General features: G+C 40.4%; 1 protein-coding gene across 4 annotated transcripts in view; it reads right to left on the reverse strand.

Annotated features, from left to right (window-relative positions):
• CEP83 (centrosomal protein 83) overlaps nucleotides 1–10,454 on the reverse strand; it is a 151,579-nt gene extending 141,125 nt beyond the window's left edge. For 2 of the 4 annotated variants that reach the window (XM_023738581.1, XM_023738577.1), the window contains exon 1: nucleotides 10,059–10,454. The gene's annotated coding sequence lies outside the window, so the exon portion shown is untranslated. The remainder of the gene's footprint in view (nucleotides 1–10,058) is intronic. The other 2 variants (XM_004384208.2, XM_023738582.1) reach the window with 2 other exon arrangements.
• Between the last annotated feature and the right edge of the window lie 7,060 nt (nucleotides 10,455–17,514).

Raw genomic sequence — 17,514 nt, forward strand, 5'->3', positions numbered from 1 at the left:
AAACTGAGTAATGAAGAAAGACAAAAAGGGAAAAAGAGGGAAAAGAAAACAAAACAAATTAAAAAAATAAAAAACAAGAAAAGCACCCAAAAAACAGAAATAAAAAAGAAAAAAAAAAAACAATGAAAAAAGAAATGCCCTCAGGGATCCCTCTGCACATCTGTGCAAGCCGAGGGGGTAGTTTCCAAGCCACGCAGCACCGCCTGGCCAGAACGGGCTCCCAACTCAAGAAAAGGAAAAGAAAACAAACAACTCAAAATAAAGAAATGAATAAAAGCCCCGGGACTCCACCAGTGCGGCAGCCCAGACTGGGAAGCAGCTCCACACTCGAACGGAGCTCTGCAGCCCCTCAGGAAGCAAAGATGGTGCACAGAGCCAGGTATTTGAGCGAAAGGATGGGGTGGTGGTGAGAGGTAAGGAAGAAATCAAAAGAAGCGGAAAAAAAGCAACACCAGCAGCCAACAACTGGCACTCAGAGACCCAGCTAGTGCGGGCTGGTGGAATCCAAGCAGCCGGTGTTTCCTGGACAAGAGATTGTGACCGCAGGAAGCAGAGGAGGCCAAGTGTGGGTGAAGAAGGGTCGGGGGTGGGAAAGCTTATATCACAAATTACCAGAGCTCTACAGCCCCTCAGGAAGAAGCAAAGATGGCACATGGAGCCAGGTATTTGAGCAAAAGGAGGGGGAGGTGGTGAGAGGTAAGGAAGAATTCAAAAGAAGCAGAAAAAAGCAACACCAGCAGCCAACAAATGGCACTCAGAGAGCCGGCCCGTTCGGGTGGGTGGAATCCAAGCAGCCAGTGCTTCCTGGACAAGAAACTATGGCCGAGGGAAGTGAGGAGGCCGAGTAGGCGGTGAAGAAGGGTGGGGGTTGGAAAAGCATATATCTCAAATTGCCATTTGTTTTGTCTCCCTCTGGAAGCTCCGTGAAGCTGCTTTCTCGTACCCCATTTGCTGGTCTCCGATAGGAGTCCAAGATGGCGGATCCATGCTGCGTTAGCTGTTAGGGGACCTCTGCATGAATCTCTCTTTGCTCTCCATTCTCTGTCAGTTTTCTCACTCCATTTGGTGCTTGCCTGAGTTCTTTATCTCTTCATTTGATGTTTTAGGGTTTCAGGATTGTTGTTTTCTCTGTTCGGCTTAGTTTTTCGATCTTTGCTGTAGAGGGATGGCGTGCTGCTTCTGCCTCGAGTGCCATTTTGCCAGAAGTCTGAAGAGTGTGCTTCTTAGCTCAAGTAGATACATGATACTAAATGGGCAGCTTCTGTCCAGAGGTGAGATGAGAAGGCAGAGACGGTCAGGAGCTGTTTGAATTTACATGGGAAATCAGGGGTGCAAAGGAGGAGTGTGCTGTCATAGTATAGGGAGTACAGTTAGGGTCATATAACAATGTATGTATAAATTTTTGTATGAGACTAACTTGAATTGTAAACTTTCACTTAAAGTACAACAATAAAAAAAAAGGAAAGACAACTCAAAGGTTTGTAGCTGGAGCAACAGAGGATGATGTCAGTGACATTTACTGAAACGATGAAAGTACAGAGGGTAGGGAGGGAAAAAGGGGATGAGATTTAGTGGGGAAATGAGTAGTATCTGTTCATGAAACTTATTCAACAGTCAAGCAAAGATCTATAGAATACACGGAATATTGGAGCGGCTTGCGCACTCACTTCTTTTAGGTCTCTGCTCAAACAACATCTCTTCAGTTTCACTTGGATAGTACTGAAGGAAGAAGTCCAAGCTGCACTAACGGCACTGGTGAAAAACAAGCCTCCGGGAATTGACAGAAAACCAACTGAGATGTTTCAACAAATGGATGCAGCGCTGGAGGTGCACACTTGTCTATGCCAAGAAATGTGGAAGAGAGCTATCTGGCCAACTGACTGGAAGAGATCCATATTTGTACCCATTCCAAAGAAAGGTGATCCAACAAATTGAGGAAATTATCGAACAACTCATTAATATCACACAAGTAGAACTTTGCTGAAGATCATTCAAAAGTGATTGCAGCAGTACATCAACAGGGAACTGCAAAAATTCAAGCTGGATTCAGAAGAGGACATAGAACAAGGGATATCACTGCTGATGTCAGAAGGATCCTGGCTGAAAGCAGAGAATATCAGAAAGATGTTTACGTGTATTTTATTGACTACACAAAGGCATTTGACTGTGTGGATCATAACAAAGGATGGTTAACACTGGGAAGAGTAAGAATCCCAGAATGCTTAATTGTACTCATGAGGAATCTGTTCTTAGACCAAGAGGCAGTCATTCGAACAGAACAAGGGGATACTGCATGGTTTAAAGTCAGGAAAGGTGTGTGTCAGGTTTGTATCCTTTCACCATACTTATTCAATCTGTATGTTGAGCAAATAATCCAAGAAGCTGGACTATACGAAGAAGAACAGGGCATCGGGATTGCGGGAAGACATGTTAACAACCTGCGATATGCAGATGACACAACTTTGCTTGCTGAAAGCAAAGAGGACTTGAAGTACTTACTGGTGAAGATCAAAGACCAGAGCCTTCAATATGGATTACACATCAACATAAAGAAAACAAAAATCCTCACAAGTGGACCAATAAGCAACATTATGATACGGAGAAATACTTAAGTTGTAAAGGATTTCATTTTACCGGGATCCACAATCAACACCCACGGAAGCAGCAGTCAAGAAATCAAAGGATGCATTGCACTGGGCATATCTGGTGCAGAAGACCTCTTTAAAGTGTTAAAAAGCAAAGATGTCACTTTAAGGACTAAGGTGTGCCTGACCCAAGCCATGGTGTTTTCAATAGCCTCATATGCATGCGAAAGCTGGACAATGAATAAAGAAGACCAAAGAAGAATTGATGCCTTTGAATTATGGTGCTGGTGAAGAATATTGAATATACCACAAACTGTCAAATAAATGAAGAAATCTGTCTTGGAAGTACAACCAGAATGCTCCTTAGAAACAAGGATGGAGAGACTTCGTCTCACATACTTTGGACATGTTATCAGGAGGGACCAGTCCCTGGAGAGGGAAATCATGCTTGGTCAAGCAGACGAACAGCAAAAATGAGGGAGACCCTCAACGAGATGGACTGACACAATGGCTGCAATAATGGGCTCAAGCATAACAACGATTTTGAGGATGGCACAGGACCAAGGCAGTGTTTCGCTCTGTTGTACACAGAGTCACTATGACTAGGAACCAACTACACAGCACCTAACAACACAACAATATCCCCAACACCTAGGACAGCATCTGACACACAGTAGACACAAATTTGAGCACTCAGCATAGAGATCAATGCTATCTAATAGAAATAAAATATGTGAGCCACATATGTAAGTTTAAATTTTCTAGTAAAGATGTTAAAATTTAAAAAGGTACAATTTTAATAATACATTTAACTCAATACATCCAAAATACTATTTCAACATTTAATGAATATAAAAATTATTATTATTGAGATATTTAATATTCTTTTTTCACACTAAATCTTTGAAATATGGTGTGTATTTTACTCTCAAAATATCTCAAATCAGACTAGCCACAATTCAAGTGCTAATAGCCACTTGTAGCTAGTGGCAACCGTATTAGCACAAATATAGATGATACATAGGCCATGGATGGAACCAAACAGGATCACTTAGGGAGAGAATGTAAATACAGAACTGAAACCTGAGACACATTTAGAAGTCAGACAGAGGAGAAGCCACCTATAAGAGAGACTAAAAAGGAGCAATCAGCAAGACAGGAAAAAAACCAAGAGAATATGACCTAGGGGGCCCTGGTGGTACAGTGGGTAAGAGCTACAGCTGCTAACTAAAAGGTCAGCAGTTTGAATCCACTGGCTGCTCCTGGGAAACCCTGTGGGGCAGTTCTACTCTGTCCTATAGGGTCACTATGAATCGGAATCGACTTGACAGCAACAGGTTTTGTTTTGTTTTGGTTACTCTTTACAGAAGCATACTGCCACATCTTTCTCCCACAGAGCGGCTGTTGAGTTCAAACCGCCGACCTTCTGGTTAGCAGCTGAGATCTTAAACACTGTGTCACCAGGGTTACTTTAGGGATCTTGAAAAGAACTTTTTCAGGGAAGTGGTATAAATAAAAGCTTATAAATCAGAATATAAAGAAGAGAGAATGGCAGGTGTATTACGAGAGACAGCAACTCTTCAGGGAGCCGGGTTGTGAAAAGAGGCAGGGAAAGGAGTTGGTATCTAGAGAGGAATATGGGATGAAGAGAGGTTTTTAGTTTTTATTTAGATGAGTTATATTAAGGAGTGTTTCTATGCCAACTGAAAAGGATACAACAGAGAGAAAGAAATTGAAGGTGTCGAGAAAAAGGACCAAAGTCCTAGGGAGAGAAGAAATCAAGGACCCAGGACAAAAGCAGAGGAGCAGGCCTTAGAACAGAACAACTTACACATTGTAACATCAAGGGAAGACAGAATACATGGGTACAAATGTAGGTGGGTTCTCTTATTAAGCAAGCCATCAACTGAGAAATACTGGAAAGAATACTGAAGATTTGAGGAGAAAGTATGAAATGATCATTCTGAGAGTGAGATGTGTAGGACTCAAAATGTTGAGTGACCATTTGAGATTTTTGATCATAAATTTGAAGTGAGTCCAGTCAGCAAGATTAAAAATGATTTGTCCAACAATGTTCAGCTGCTTGGTTCCAGGCATGGAACAGGATAAATGTGCTTAGCCAGGAGTGGGTTTCTGCAGGGAAGGATGGGTAAAGGAGTTAAGAGATTTTGCTAGGGAGTAGTTAAATAGTGCTGGAACAAGGATCCTAAGCTGGGTAAAGAGACTAGCAGAGTCTCAGTAAGGGGTAACATCTGAAAAATGCTAAGGTCAAAAAATTAGAGATCTTGTTGAGATCAGAGAATTGCTGCAATGGGAATACTAAAGTAAACGGGCTAGAAAGGTAATTGGCTAGAGATTGTGATGTTTGAAATGGAGGTTTCAGAGGTCATGCTATTATTAGCAATATTAAAGTTTAGGACTTGACTACATGAGTTGTTTAGTTAGGGCAAGAAAAAGATTATCTTGGTGCTATAAAACCAAGATTCCAGAATGTTGGATTGATTATATATATGAATGGTCGACAAACTTTTTCTATAAATGGCCAGAAGGCAAATATTTTTGGCTTTACAGACTATACAGTTCTTGACACAATTACTTACCTCAACCACTGTAACACAAAAGCCACCATAGACAGTACGTAAATGAATCAACATGGGTGTGTTCCAATAAAACTTTATTTACAAAAATAGGTGGTAGAAGTAACACATTTGGTCCATGGTCTGTAGTTTACCAACCTCTGATCTACACTAAGAGTGATGACAGGAGTAATAGTGGAGAGGAAGACAATGAGCTGGGTGATAAAGTCTTCACTGAAAGAGAGGAAGTGACTGGAAAGCCGGCAGATCACAGAAAGAAGGAATAATATAGTTAAGTCTGATGAAACAATTTTCAAAGGAGCTGAGGTTCATGAAGATCCCTTGTTCAAGCCCTGGGGTATTTTAGATGAGGGAAATAAAACCTCCAGTTGTGGTGGCAACAAGGAAAGCAGTGTCCCCAAGGATAGCCAGGGTTCAGTTAGAGCAAGAAGGTGAAGCAAACATTCAGAGAAGAGTTGAGTTAAAATACGTAGGAGATTGAGCTGATTCCCCACTTGAGCATAAGCCCCAATATGGCAAGTTCAATTCTTAGAGCTGATCCCAGAGCCTACCATAGTAGTTGGCACATAGTGAAGGTTCAGATACATCATAAACAAACAAATGTCTTCGTATTGCATTTTAAGGACTAATTTCCAAATTCCTCAAAAAGGCATACAACACCCCCACCCCCACCCCCTATGATCTGATCCTGGCATATTGTCCAATCTCATCTGTGCTGTGAATATACTTAACTACTTGTTCAGTATATTCACGTAAACTACTTGTTAAGTATATTCCATAAACCCACAGGCCCCTAACCCTTTTCACTTAGCTCATTCTTACATACTTCATGACTTGGTTTATATATTACTTTCTCCACTAAGAGAGCCCTTCTTGATGCAGTAGAGTTCTAGGTCACGTGTTCCTCCTACATGCCCCCATAACACCCTTATTTATCCTTAACCATGTTATATTAAAAATAACTACTTTATCCCATTTCTCTCACCAGATAATAAGCTACTCAAGACTTAACATTGTCTTATTCACTATCTCCCCAGAGCCTAGCATAGTTCAAAACACATAACAGGCACTCGAATACTAAGTCAATGAACAGGAGAAATAAAAATTACTTTAAATTGGAAGCACACAATTCCTGAAATGAACCTTCAGAGATTTATTTTTTCCAACGAGAAAACAGGCCAAGAAAGGTTAAGTGATTCACTCAGTCAAGTCTTGGTCTCCTGAGTCACAATTCTCTTCCCACAAAATCATAGTACCTATTAAATCAAGCTTATTGATCTAAGCTTTCCATGAACCTCCAGAAATAATACAAAAATGTTATTAAGAACCATTTTAGCTTCATCCACCCCTGCTCTGGCTGACTTCATCAATTGTGGAGAACTCTGATGTTAATTATTAATTAATAACTTTTCTGCCCAGAATAGGCCAGTCTTTAACTGAACAAGCCTTTTACATATCCTTCTCACATAATGAAATTCAATCCAATACTTACTTATTGTGCATCTGTATGTGAAAACAATGTGCAGAAAGTTATATTATCATCATTCTACAAAATATATTTAAAAACATATAATGTATGATCTTTGAGCTTAACAATATCTCAAATGTCTGCCAAACACCAAAATATGAATCCGTTGAGAGACTGAATGTGAACACTACAGATAGGCATTGCACCTTCATCAGGAAAATCCCTATAGTCCGGTGCTTCTGTTTTCAATGGTTGCTATGTTATACTGCAACTGTGTTACTGAGCAACAACTCAGAAGCTAGGATGGCAAACTCACTAAGAAACAACTGAATCAAACCAAGATTTATAAAAGTACTCTGAGATACTCTGAGACTCAACATCACTTTTTTATACCTTCAACTGAAGTAACTCTTTTTCATAAGCATCAGATACAGGATTTACAGCAAGACTATAAAATTTACCTGGAATTTTTAAAGAAAGACATATCTTGAGAATGACATGTCCTTTCCACAAGAGAATGGTTAGTTTTAGTTTCCTCCTTCAAAACAATTCGAAGTCACAGTTCACAGAAAAGTAATAACTGGGCATTTCCTGACTTTCTTAATTTCTTTCATCTTGGATTATAGCTCAGTTAAACTCAAAAGAAAGAGTACTAGACTTGACAGTCAGTGATCTCTTCATGACTCAAAAAGGGCAGACTTGGTAGAAAAAAATATATACTTAAAAGAAGTGCGAATTTATGAGGGTCACATAAAAGTATTGACATAATTTCACAATTAAAACTCTCGATCAGGTCAAAAAGTAAGATGGAAAGGGGTAAGATGAGGAACTGAGAAGACAGGGATGGAAGGAGAGAGGGAGGGGAAGGGGGGAAAAGAGGGAGAAACAGAAAGGAGGAGTGGAGGGAAGAAGGGAGAGAAATATTGACTGAGATGTTTAAAACTAAGTTTCTACTAAGGAAGAACCAGGAAACTAATCAAACTCCCCAAACCTACTTGGAAGTACTGTAAGCATTCCTGAGGGAATCCTTACTGTTGACATTGTCATGGGAAATTCTCAAACATTCACTTTCTAAGAACAGAAGCTTTCCTTCTGATTCTAATGAATCCCCTCTCTTTAATCCCTTTTCTTAAGGTCTACAGTTGCCCTTCATTTACTCTCATCTCTCAACAATCTTCTTTTAATTCCACCATACTATGGAAGGGGGAAAAAAGTAGAATTGCACATCTGTCATCTTTAAGAAACATTTATTTGGCAACTTCTATGTAGAAGAGACTAAGGAAACATACAACTCATTGAGATCTAGTGCCCTGCTCTTTAGGAGCTAACAATCTAGTTGGGAAGACAACACAAACAAAAAAATAGAACAATACAATATAAAGTATAGTATCAAATAAGTGTGACTGACAAATACTAGAAGGTTTCAGAGGTCGTGGTGGAGTTGAACTTTTAAGAAAGAGTACAATTTAGATTTTAAGAAAGAAGGGAAGAAATCAGGTCAGGAAGGTAGAATGACATAAAGAGTGGTATGGAAGGGAGAAAGCGTGTAGCAGGCTTAGAGGATAGTGAAGAGACCAGACTGGCCAGAGCCCAGCTTTTCCATAAAGAACATAAGCTTGATAACACAGAGTGAAAGAAGATTTTGAAGAGTTCAGATTAAGAAATCTGAACTTTAATCAGTAGGAAACAGTACCTCCAATTTTTTTTTTTTTACATAGATACACGTATACATTCCCTAAAAGTACACATAAATTAGGCAATTTGAGAAAATTACTTACTGAATCTATTATGCATGACAAAGTTAAAACTCATTTACTTGAAACAAACAGTAGAAAATACAAAAAAAAAAAAGAGAGAGAGAATTCCAACAATTAACTGATCTTTCCATTAAGATTTCATTCTTCTACACTCCTTGAATTAGAACTTCCTATGACAAAATGCTGACTTCTGGTTACTAACAATTTTTATCACACCAGTCATTCTTGATTTTTCTTCTCTACTTGTCTTGCCCAACTACTGAACATTTCATTACTTCAACATCAGTATATGGGAAAGGAAAAGGCGGAGGAAACTAAAATGAAGTCTACTTTACTGATTTTAGTAATATAGTACGGGTATGATATAAAGAACACCAAAGTTCGAGTTCCAACTACTAGCAGCTAAATTTCAAAGAAGTCATTCAGTCTCACTGTGTCTCAAATTGTCTCATCTACTTTCTTACTTTAAAGTTATTGCGTTCAAAAGATCATGAAAAAGTGCTTTGAAAACTGACTTACAAACTACATCATTAAACGTTCAATGAGTGGACAAACAGTGAGGTTATTGGCTAAACCAAGATTTAAAAACTACCTGTCAATAATCAGTGTTTCAATTCCCCTAAACTCTAAATTGATATTACTCTATTATTTGAGAAAATTCCTGAATACAGCCTACGTACTTCAACTGGTTAGAAAAGAAAATCCTCAAAATAAGGGGACTATCCAGGATACTCTTTCCTAAACACCCAAAGGGCAACTCAAATCCATTTGCAACTCTCAGGAGAGTCCTGTACAACACTGAAATTTAAAGCATTCTAATAATTCTAAACAAAATGAGTTTGAAGTCAAATCTCAATAAGAAAGAAAAGTATTAACTGTAACCACCTACAGGCTAAACCTAAGAATTTAGAGAATTCTGAATCCAGATAATTGTAGGATACATACATTTAATTACATTCTAACTGAATATTAAACTTGTTTATGGTGATGTTGCTTGGCAACAGACGCACTGCTTTAACAATATAGTCAGTTCAACAACTACTCAAGTATTTTGTGCCAATAGCCTGAACATATCATGACCCACATCATATGTAAAAAAAAACAATTCAGCACAAGTCTCTTCTTATACTAGACATCTGTGAGATTTTATGGAATAGCTTAACCAGTACAGCTAATGTGAATCAAGGCTTTTAAAATACTTGGCAGTGGGCATTTTTAAGAGCAAAGTGCCCATTTAATATGGTCAAAATTTGGACACTAAGCGTTTACCAAAGTGCCCATTTAAACCTGGCATACACTTAATATATTTTAGACATCAGGAATGACAGTCAATATCACCGTTAAAATTGTTTTCAAGGCCATGGATAATGGAAGCATGGCTTTCTCATCACAAATTAAACTGGAATTATTATTCGTTTAGTCAATTATTAAACTGGCTACACAAACACCACGAAGGAATGCATCAAAAAGCTCCATAGTTTCGCGTGTACTTAATTGGCTACAAAAACCCGTGGTACAGCCTACTTTTCTAACGCGTGCTCCAATCACTTGAAGAAAAATAACAAGAAAGGATTCGGAATAAAAAAAAAAAAAAACATGAGTTTTCCAAAATACAGAAAAGATTCCGTCCCGAGAAAGAAAGGCTACATACCAGACTCACACACGGTGTGCAACGAGCGCACATAAAACTTAACAGCGAGTGGTGTTCTGGCTGCACTTTCCACCGGGGGACACCTCCACAGCTCCAACCACGGGTACACATTTAACTCTTCTCGCGGAGGCATTGGGGCTAAGGACGACGGTCCTACACCTGGGATGTTTGCCCGGTCCACCGCGCCAGGAGCGGTCAGGGTGGCTGCTCGCGGCGCAGGCTGACGAGGAAGAGCGGGAGCAGGAGGGCTGAGCGGGCCCTCGAGCTCCTGACTCGGGAAATCTCAGAGGTATCCTGGGAGAGCTCCGAGGGCGAAGAGGCGGCAGCAGCAGCGAAGAAAAGGCCAGACTTCTCGGGGAACTGGCCTCCTCATAAGTGCATGGTCAGCCCCGCCGCAGACTTCTGACCAAGACGACACCCTCAACCCTCAGCCCCCCACCCCTCACGCCTGGCGGAACGGGCTCTGTCTTGAAACCCCGGGGCGCGCGAAACAGGAAGTCCCGCCCGTAAGCTGACGTCACCGACGCCGCCGACGCCGCGCGGTAGGAAGCCGTTAGAGGGAGGAGGGAAGCGAGCTCAGGTTGCCGCGGGTGGCGGCGGCGGGAATGCGGATGCTCGAGCGTCGCTCCCGGAGGGCATTGGAGAGCCGCAGAGACAGCCCTCGCCCCCAAGCTGGAAGGAACGGAAAATCCGGGACTGGGCCCTGGCCTCGACGGGCCAGAGTGACGCGAGTGGTTGGGGCAGGAAACCGGTTTCCCTCACCGCCGCCCAACCCAGCGTCTCTGGAGTTTTTTCAAGTCCTTTCGCGCCTCTTCTTCTCTCTTCCCGCTGTTGCCCCGCTCTTCCATCTGTAAGGGCTCTGGTGGTTCTCCTGCCGCCACCCCTGCCCTCCTACCTGCTTGCTGCCGTGCCCGTGGGTGCCAACGTAAGGGGTCCTGAAATCGCCTGCGGTCAAGCTTTGCAGCATCAGCCCTGAAGTGGCGAGTCAGCTCAGCTCACCTCGAGGGAACTCCCAGGTCAGGACCTAGGGCCCAGGAGAGAACCCCTCCCTGCGTCCACACCTCCTGTCCACACCTCCTGCTCCACGTCTCAGTCAGGTAGTTATCTCAAGTTCAAGACCTACTCTGGCTAACACTGTGAACCACATATCTTCAGGTTGTAAACTAGCTTTTGAAAACGTCACTGAGTTGAGGGCTGAAATAAGGTAGGCAGTCAGCCTTTCAAAATAGATGGTAGAGAAAACAGACATCCCCCTCGCCTCACATTTAGTGCCTTGGTTCTTATTCTTACTACATTGTCTGGCACAGCTTCTTTTTATCCTCAAAGTTAACGTTTTCGGGCTCCAGTTATGATTGAAAGCAAGTGAGATAATGACTTTTTGAATGAAATGAGGGAAAAAGTCATTAGAAAACACTGAGTTGGTAATGGAATGTTACTGGATTTTAAGGATGTGAGATGTGGCAAGATATGTCAATGGAACAGAATAGAGAATTCAGAAATTCGTATGTATGCATAGGTGCTTAATATAATAGTAATACTCTAAAAAAAAAAAACAGTTACCATGGTGTAGATTCTGACTCACCCCATGTGTGTCAGAGTAGAACTGTACTCTAGGATTTTCAGTGGCTGATTTTTCAGCTGTAGATCACCAGGCCTTTCTTCCAAGGTGCTGCTCTGTGGACTCAAACCTCCAATCTTTGGGTTAGCAGCTGAGTGTTAACCATTTGCACCACTCAGGGACTCTAATATAATAATAATAGCTCAGGTTTACTGTGGACTTACGTGTCAGACGCTAGAGTACTTTTTCAGGTTGTATTATTTAATCATAGCTCTGTAAGATAGGTACAATTATTATCTCCATTTTCCAAAGTTATGCAGATCTACTACTGGTTTGTGTTGGAGCCAGGCTATCTAACTCCAAAAGTCTCAGTGATAACTTGTAAGATATACAGATTAAGTGAGGAAAAGATTATTTAAGAAATGGGTAGGCAGTGGGGGATAGGATCCCTGGGTGATGCAGACAGTTGATATGCTCGGCTGCTAACTGAAAGACTGGAGGTTTAAGTATACCCAGAAGCGTCTTGAAAGAGAGACCCAGCAATCTACTTCGATTTTTACTTCCATAAAAAAATCATCCATTGAAAATTCCATGGAGCACACACAGGGTTGCCATGAGTTGGAATCGACTCAACTCAACTGGTTTTAGTAGTTAAACCACAAAAAATAAAAGTCCAATTAACAGATGAAAAAAATGTTCAACTTCCAAAGATATCTTTTTTTATCTGTCAGTGTTGATAGGGGAGTGGGGATACAATTACTGTCATGCACTACTGATCTAAAGTTTAAATTGGTACAACCTTATTTACCAAAATTAAAAATACCTATTTGCCTTTGCCCCAACAAGCCCATTTACTAGGCGTTAACTCTAAGGAAAATAACAAAGAGTGAGGAGAGACCCACAAGAATGTTCCTGGCTCCCTTTCTTTTAATAGATGCTACTAGAAACAACATAATGCCCATCACTACTAGGATACTAATTAAGTAAATTATGGTGCATGCATACAATGTAATACAGTTGAACCCTTAAAAGTCATGATGTCAGTCTACTTACCTGAAAATATGGGAGAGGCACTGTCAACATGGCAGAATAGTTAGAAGCTTCCTATATCCCTCTTACAACAAAGACCTAGAAAAACAAGTGATTTGATTCTATGTGAATATCTGGCAGCCCAGAACAAGGCAAGGTTAAGAAATCTGTCGGAGTGATACGGGAGAGGGAGACCGTTTGGAAGAGGTGAGAAGGGCTGCAGCGATGAAACTGCAGTGCCACAGCCACACTGTCCGCGGTGAAGCAGGCAGTGCATGCACTCGGGAAGCAGTTTCCACATCGAGAGACCCGGCAGCAAAGATTCTGCTTGGACACTCCGAACCAGTGAAGAGCAGCTCCCAAGAGGCTAGGATGAGTACATGCGTGCACCCTTTCTCGGGGATTTAAAAAAAAAAGCCCATTTGGGAAAAACCTCTCTCCCTTTTACCTCCTCCCTCCGCACTCTGCACCTGGAGTCCGCTGGGCCGGAAGTATATCCCAAAAGGCACCCTGACCCATTCTCCTGGCCTTGGAGAGGGAACAAATAAGCTGCTGGCTCCCCTAGGCCAGGAACACAGGGTCGGCACAGCTCCTTTGCTGGCCACAGGTATCGTCCACAGACTCTGAGTGCCTTACACCCCTGTTTAGACTTGTGGGGACCCATCTCAACAGCGTTAGTCGTCACTGCCACAGTACAACAGGGCAAACATCTGAAGTTTAACTTCAACTGCTTCAGCTGTGAACTAGCAGATTTGTGACCCTTGAAACAGCCCCTTAAGTAGGCACTCTTATCGATCTGCAGCAGGAGCTTGAGGACTGGTGGTAGCACCTAAAGTGCCTAGTCACCTGCTACAGGAGTTCAAGAAAAAGTGGTGCCCTTGAGTCTTTACAGCCAACAGAGTGGGGTGCTCATAGTCCGGCTGCAAAACTCACCTACCTACTCACCCTAGAGAATAGGGACACGCTTTCCTTTCAGACTCTCGGGCAGCCATCAGCCCCCTGCCTGGCTCCGCACGTGATCCCCTACCACAGCCAGACTCCACTGCCTGCACCAATCACCCATGCCTCTCTAGGACTGGGGGTGAAAGCCTGCATCACACACTTGGTGACTGACTGAACACCCGAGCTGAACCTATATAGAAAAATTTAACGGACTCCTGTGTGCACATACTTATTTACAGAACTAACTACGTGGTGACAGGATGTTAGAGATCCAAAGGTGTCAAAAATCAAACTAGTGCACACGAGCAGCCTATTTGGGCATATCAAAACAAAACAAAATGAGCTAGGTCTCACTAAGCAAATACAAAATAAAATTATAATAAATTACTGATGGCTTGGAGACAACAGTCAATATCAAGTCACATAAACAGGCAGTCCATGATGGCTTCAGCAAGCTCCCAAAATAAAGAATCAATAAATTCTCTAGAGGAACAGAACTCTTGGAATTACCAAAGGCAGAATACAAAAGATTAATATACAGAACTCTTCTAGAAATAAGAAAGGAAATTCAACAGAATGCAGAAGAATCCAGGGAACATACAGACACAGTAGTAGCAGAACTTAAAAAAGTTGTTCAAGAACATAATGCCAAATTTAATAGGCTGCAAGAATCCACAGAAAGACAGCAATCAGAAATCCAGAAGATTAACAATAAAATTTCATAATTAGACAACTCAATAGACAGCCATAGGAGCAGAATTGAGGCAGTAGAAGTTAGAATTAGTGACACTGAAGATAAAGCTCTTGACGCCAACCTATTTGAGAAAAAATCAGATAAAATAATTAAAAAGAATGAAGAAACTCTGAGTCATGTGGGACTCTATGGACAGAAATAACCTACGAGTAATTGGAGTACCAGAACGGGGGGATAACAGAAATTACAGAGAAAATTGTTGAAGATTGGTTGACAGAAAACTTCCCTGATACCGTGAAAGATGAGAAGATATCTATCCAAGATGCTCATCGAACCCCACATAAGGTAGATCCCAAAAGAAAGTCACCAAGACATATTATAATCAAACTTACCAAAACCAAAGATAAGGAGAGAATTTTAAGAGCAGCTAGGGATAAAAGAAAAGTCATCTACAAAGGAGAGTCAGTTAGAATAAGCATGGACTACTCAGCAGAAACCATGCAGGCTAGAAGACAATGGGATGACATATATAAAACCTTGAAGGAAAATAACTGTCAGCCAAGAATTATATATCCAGCAAAACTGTCTCTCAAAAATGATGGTGAAATCAGGGCATTTCCAGATAAACAAGTTCAGGGAATTTGCAAAAACCAAACCAAAATTGCAAGAAATACTAAAGGGAGTCCTGTGGTTAGATAATAACACCAGCTAACAACACAAGACTAGAATACAGGACAGAGCAACCAAATATTGACTCAGATAACGGAAATCAAAAATACATCAAAGCTAAAACATAGAAAATAGGGAAACATATCAATATGTAAAAAAAGGATAATATTAAAACAAAAAAAACTTAAAAAATAGAGACATTGATTTTCTATATGGAGGGGAAGTTAAGGCAATATAAAGTAATAAAAGACTGGTATAAACTTAGAAAAATAGGAGTAAATATTAAGGTAACCACAAAGGAATCTAACAATCCTACAAATCAAAATAAAGTAGAAAAACATAAAGACACAGCAAACACAAAATCTACAACAAAGAAAACGATGAAAAACTATATAAAGAAAAACTACTCAGCACAGAAAATTGAGGAGAAAAAGAAACTATGAACAACACACAAAAAGAGATCTCAGAATGACAGCACTAAATTCATACCTATCAATAATTGTGCTGAATGTAAATGGACTTAATGCACCAATAAAGAGATGGAGAGTAGAAGATTGGATAAAAATGCATGATCCATCTATATGCTGCCTACAAGAGATGCACCTTAAACTTAAAGACACAAACAGGCTGAAACTCAAAAGATGGAAAAAAAATATCAAGCAACAACACTCAGAAAAGAGCAGGAGTGACAATATTAATCTCTGACAAAATAGACTTTAAAGTAAAATCCACCACAAAGGATAAGGAAGGGCCCTATATAATGATTAAAGGGTCAATACACCAGGAGGACATAACTATAATATTTATGCACCCAACAACAGGGCTCCAAAATACATAAAACACAAACTCTAACAGCTCTGAAGAAAGCGATAGCTCCACAATAGTAGTAGGAGACTTCAACACACCACTTTTGGTGAAGGACAGAACATCCAGAAAGAAGCTCAACCAAGACACAGAAGAGCTAAATGCCACAATCACCCAACTTGATCTCATAGACATATACCCGACCCTTCACCCAACAGCAGCCAAGTATACTTTCTTTTCCAACGCACGTGGAACATTCTCCAGAATAGACCACATATTAGGCCATAAAGCAAGCCTTAACAAAATCCAAACCATCGAAATATTACAAAGCATCTTTTCTGACCATAAAACCATAAAAGTGGAAATCAGTGACAGAAAAAGCAAGGAAAAAAAATGAAACACATGGAAACTGAACAACACCTTGCTCAAAAACTACTGGGTTATACAAGAAGTTAAGGATGGAATAAAGAAATTCATAGAATCAAACGAGAATGAAAATACATCCTACCAGAACCTTTCAGACATAGCAAAAGCAGTGCTCAGAGGTCAGTTCATAGCAATAAATGCACACATCTAAAAACAAAAAAGTCTCATAATCAAAGCATTAACCCTACAACTGGAACAAGTAGAAAGAGAGCAGCAATAGAAGCCCACAGGTGCCATAAGGAAGGAAATAATAAGAATTAGAGCATAATTAAATTAAATAGAGAATAGAAAAACAATTCAAAGAGTTAACAAGTCCAAAAGCTGGTTATTTGAAAAGATCAACAAAATTGATAAACCATTGGCCAAACTGACAAAACAAAAACAGGAGAGGAAGCAGGTAATGCATATAAGAAATGAGATGGGGGATATCACAACAGACCCAACTGAAATTAAATGAATCAACAGAATACTATGAAAAATTGTACTCTCACAAATTTGAAAACCTAAAGGACATGGACAAATTTCTAGAAACTCAGTACCTACCTAAATTGACACAAACAGAGGTAGAACAACTAAATAAACCCATAACAAAAGAAGAGATTGAAAAAGTTAATTAAAAACTGCCAACAAAAGAAAGCCCTGGCCTGGATGGCTTCACTGGAGAATTCTACTAAACTTTCATAGTAGAGATAACACCACTTCTACTAAAGGTATTTCAGAACATAGAAAAGGATGGAATACTCACAAACTCATTCTCTGAAGCCAGCATAACCCTGATACCAAAACCAGGTAAAGATACCACAAAAAAAGAAAATTACAGGCCCATATCCTTCATGAACATTGACGCAAAAATCCTCAACAAAATTTTAGCCAATAGAATTCAGCAACATATCAAAAAAATAATTCACCATGACCCTGTGGCATTTATACCAGGTATGCAGGGATGGTTCAACTTTAAAAAAAACAATCAACGTAATCCATCACATAAAACAAAAGACAAGAACCACATGATCTTATCAATCAATGCAGAAAACGCATTCAACAAAGTCCAACACACATTCATGATAAAAACTCTCAACAAAATAGGAACAGAAGGGAAATTCCTCAATATAATTAAGGGCATTTATACAAAACCAACAGCCAACATCATCCTGAATGGAGAGACTTTGAAAGCATTCCCCTTGAGAACAGGAACCAAACAAGGATGCTCTTTATCACCACTCTTATTCAACATTGTGCTGGAGGTCCTAGCCAGAGCAGTTAGGCTAGAAAAAGAAATAAAGGGCATCCAGATAGGTAGGGAAGAAGTCAAAGTATCTCTGTTTGCAGATGAT

Source organism: Trichechus manatus, unplaced genomic scaffold, assembly GCF_000243295.1.
Source record: "Trichechus manatus latirostris isolate Lorelei unplaced genomic scaffold, TriManLat1.0 scaffold00119, whole genome shotgun sequence".
Lineage (NCBI taxonomy): Eukaryota > Metazoa > Chordata > Mammalia > Sirenia > Trichechidae > Trichechus > Trichechus manatus.